The 4,838-nt window shown below is 40.3% G+C and overlaps 1 pseudogene; it reads left to right on the forward strand.

Annotated features, from left to right (window-relative positions):
* Positions 1 to 894: 894 nt before the first annotated feature.
* Positions 895 to 4,208, forward strand: LOC148299577 (putative cytoplasmic aconitate hydratase pseudogene; annotated as a pseudogene).
* Positions 4,209 to 4,838: the final 630 nt, after the last annotated feature.

Genomic DNA, 4,838 nt, shown 5'->3' on the forward strand with positions numbered 1-4,838 from the left:
TCCCAATCCCAACCCCAACCCCAACCCCAACCCCAACCCCAACCCCAACCCCAACCCCAACCCCAACCCCAACCCCAGTAAAACACAGAGAAACAAAAGATGGGCCGATCAATAAAATATCACAATAAATATATGATACATTTGTCCATAATAGTATTTCGAATCTATGTTAAATCTGAAAAATCATGAGAATTTCCTCAATCTATAATTTTTTATATCCATTTTAATTGATATAAATCTCCTCCTTCTCGGGAAGATTCGAAGATTTAGTCGGCTGGCATTTCATCCGATATCGCTAGGAACACATAGTTCGGAAAGTTAGGGCCCTGTATTGCTTCAACATGGGTTTATTGTTCTGCATAATGATTGTCGCTGCATTGCTCGAGATGCATTTATTCATTGGCAAGGTTAGTTTGCGTATAATTGAAATCTCTCAACTGCATGTGACATCTATTGCCTAAGTCCCTTAAACAAGTACATTAAACCCGAAAAGAATAATTCAGATTTCGGCATAGTTTGCAAACCCAATCTTCGTGCTTTGTTTTCGTTTTTTAATGTTTGGAATTTTTATTTCTTGGACGGGAGCTCATTGCAAATATAATCAATAAATTTATTGATTCTATACTAATTATTATACTAACAAAAACTTATCATCATTCTTCAAATAGCGAGAATTATTTTATTACGTCATTGCTCATGCTGTATATTAATTCGTATGAGTTGCCTTCGTAGGAATTTAAGCATGAATCGGCAGATAGCACGAAATTAAAGAAAAGCCGAGAGTGATCTATCTGTGTGGCTCATTGTAGGGATAGCATGAATTGCTCTTAGGTTATATGGAATCGTTTTTAAAAATTAATTGAAATATTTAATATTTGAGTGGTGTGCAGAGAAGAGTCAATGAAAAGATTATCACTTGCTCGAAATTTCTCGCAATCAAAGCCGAACCCTTTTCAAAAAGTCGCTCAGACTTTGAAGGTCGGGAAGGATCTTACTTTTTATAACCTTCTTGCCCTGAAGGATCCTAAATTCTAAAAGCTCCCATATAGTATCAGGGTGTTGCTCGAGAGCGCAGTTCGAAACTGTGATGAATTTTAGGTCAAATCCAAGGATGTTGAGAACATCCTCAACTGGGAAAAACTTTCTAAATCTCAAATTTAGATCCCTTTCAAACCAGCTAGAGTTATTCTTCAGGACTTCACAGGAGTCCCAGCCGTCGTTGATTTGGCAGCGATGAGAGATGCAGTTGCTCGACTCGGAGCCGATCCTAGAAAGATTAACCCCTTATGCCCAGTCGATTTAGTCATCGACCACAGTGTACAAGTCGACGTTGCTGGAGTTCGAGATGCCTGGAAAGAAAACTAATAAATTTAATTCAAGAGGAATTACTAAAGATTTGAGTTCTTGAAATGGGGCTCAACTGCTTTCGACAATTTCAGAATTGTGCCTCCAGGAAGCGGCATTGTCCATCAAGTGAACTTGGAGTATCTTGCTAGAGTCGTTTTAGAAAATGCTCAAAGAGTTGTCTACCCTGACTCAGTCGTCGGAACTGATTCTCATACGACTATGATCAATGGTTTGGGAATTGTAGGATGGGGTGTCGGAGGTCTGGAAGCTGAGGCAGTCATGTTAGGACAACCCATTTCAATGGTCTTACCAGAAGTTATTGGCTTTAGGCTAACCGGCCAACTACGTGAACACATCACAGCGACAGATTTAGTTCTTCAAGTCACCAACATGCTTCGAAAAAAAGGAGTTGTTGGTAAATTTGTCGAATTTTATGGTCCAGGATGCGCGACACTTTCTCTGGCAGATCGAGCTACTATTTCAAATATGGCACCAGAATACGGAGCAACAGTCGGATACTTCCCAACAGATAAATAATCCGTGAACTACCTTCGATTAACCAACAGGAGCGCTGACCGAATTGCAATTATATAATAAACACTGAAGCAGCAAGGACTTATGAAGGATTACAATGCAAACGAACAAATAACTTTCACTGACTCTCTTGAACTAGATCTATCGAAGGTCGATCCATGCATTTCTGGTCCGAAAAGACCTCATGATCGTATTTAACTGGCCAGAGTCAAACAAGATTTCCAAGAGTGTGTTCCCAACAAGGTCGGGTTCAAGGGCTTCGGAGTTACTGCGGACAAAGTTAAAATGGAGCATAAATTCAAGCAAGGTGGAAAGTAGCATACTCTTAGACATGGTTCAGTCGTCTTAGCTGCGATAACTTCATGCACAAATACTTCAAACCCTGATTCTATGGTTGCTGCTGGCCTCGTTGCTAAGAAGGCAGTGGAGAAAGGAATCCAGATCAGCTCTCATATTAAAACCAGTTTATCCCCAGGGTCTGGTGTCGTTACAGAATATTTGGATAAATCAGGGCTTTCACAATATCTGGATAAAATTGGGTTCACAACTGCCGGATATGGTTGCATGACATGCATTGGTAATTCTGGAGATTTATCACCGGAAGTCACTGATGCTATTTCTCAATCGGACTGTGTTGCAGCAGCTGTTCTCTCAGGAAACAGAAATTTCGAAGCAAGAATTCATCCCTTGATCAAGGCCAATTACTTGGCTTCTCCAGCATTAGTTGTCGCTTATGCTATTGCCGGCCGAATGGACTTAGATTTCGAAAATGAGCCTATCGCGAAAGATAAAAATGGTAAAGATGTCTACTTTAAAGATATCTGGCCAACCAGATCGTAGGTGAGAGAGATTGTCACGAAGAGCGTTACCCAGACAATGTTCAGTGAAGTATATGCAAGAATCTCTCAAGGAAATGACAAATGGAATGGCCTTCAAGTCACTAAATCGGTTCAATACCCATGGAAGGCGGAGTCTACTTACATCCATAACCCTCCCTTTTTCCAAACCACCGAAAAGACATTGCCAAAAGTAGAAAATATCAAAAATGCATACGTATTATGCTCATTCGGAGACTCTATTACAACCGACCATATTTCTCCTGCCGGTAATATCTCGAAGACATCGCCTGCTGCGAGGTTCCTGAAAGATAGAAATGTGAGCCCCGTCGATTTCAACACTTATGGAGCAAGGAGAGGAAATGATGAGATTATGGCGAGAGGAACATTTGCGAACACAAGAATCATCAATAAACTCGTGGATAAAGTTGGCCCACAGACTGTCCATGTTCCGACTGGGAAGATAATGGACATTGCTGATGCAGCATTCCAATACAAGTCAGAAGGACATCCATTGATAATCTTAGCTGGAGCCTAATATGGTTCAGGTTCATCAAGAGATTGGGCAGCCAAAGGCCCATACCTCCAAGGAATCAAGGCAGTTATTGCTGTGTCTTTCGAGAGAATCCACCGAAGCAATCTCGTTGGAATGGGAATCATCCCTCTCGAATTCACAAATGGCGAATCCGCTGATAAGCTAGGTACAAAGTTATATAAATTTAGAACTCACAGGAAAAGAACAATTCACTATCGAGCTCCCTGAGAAAATAAAAGTCCACGATATCATCACAGTTAAGGCCAGCAATGGAAAGTCCTTCAAAGCCAAGCTCCGATTGGACACAGACGTAGAAATTGAATATTTTAAAAACGGAGGAATTTTGCATTACGTCCTAAGGAAATTAATCTCATCCTGATTGTTTCACAACCATTAATTAATAGATATCTAAAAAATACCATATAATGGGTTATTCAAACTCAATACAGTTATGGTATATGCATGTATGTATGTTGGAGTATTCATTAAGAGTACTATTGTTCGTGTATGGCCAGATATATTTTATTTATGGTGATATTGATATCAGGCAAATTAATTATCTATTTTGGCAATTGATGAAAAGCTTCACGTATCCGATCGAAAAAATCCTTATCTTATTCTTCTTCATTGAGCTGATCTATGAGCAGGAGTTCGCAGTTTATATGACCATATCCGTGACAATCTTGCTTCTCAGCCTGAAATTCGAAGGGGGAAGGCCAATCACACCCCTATTGATCATTATCATTTTGATTGAAATCTTCCAGTTCTCTTTGGTTCAAGCTCTGCTCATTACTCTGACAGGAGTCGTCATGTTCGCGCTACGAATATTCCACATTAATGTGCCCTTAAAGGGTAGATACATGGCTGGACACAAATACACCAAGATAATGCATGATGACAAATAAATGCTTGTTTCAGTCTTTTACCCCACCGACCAGAAGGGCACCAAAGTGTAATGGGTTGCCGAAAAAGCCTACAATAAGACCTTATATGAGATATTCTATGTTGACCCCAAAATGAAAAGGCTGCCTTATCAGCTCTTCAAGTTTGCTGTCTCCTACGTTGAAAAGATCTGGATGCCAGTCGAAGGAGACGCTCCATATCTCAATGACGAGCAAAATAGTTTTAAGAATAAAATTATCATATTTTCTCATGGACTCGGAGCTCATCTCAATGCCTATTCGTCATTCTGCGCAAACTGGGCCACTCACGGCTACACAGTCATATGTCCGAACCATGTCAACGACGAAGTGTGCGTGAATTATTTGAACTGTGGGTCAGAAGATCTGGGTTTTATTCGAGAGTATGTGCAAGGTTTGAGACATCGTGATCTCTAAATTCGGGTTGCAGAAGTTAGAAAAGTCATTGAGCATGTTCTGGAGGAAAAACTGCTCCAATAGACAATATAAAACTTCAATACAATCGATTAGGTTATCCTCGGCGGCCACTCCTATGGCGGATGCACAGTCCTGGCATCAAAATCCGGACTCAAGTCATAGAAGTACAACAAGGTAAAACTATTTAAGAAAATAATATGCTTCGATCCATGGCTCTTTCCATTAAGAGAGAACAACTTCCAAAACCTC

Source organism: Brachycentrus maculatus, unplaced genomic scaffold (genome assembly GCF_059751285.1).
Source record: "Brachycentrus maculatus isolate JH-2025_06_01 unplaced genomic scaffold, ASM5975128v1 h1tg001067l, whole genome shotgun sequence".
Classification (NCBI taxonomy): domain Eukaryota; kingdom Metazoa; phylum Arthropoda; class Insecta; order Trichoptera; family Brachycentridae; genus Brachycentrus; species Brachycentrus maculatus.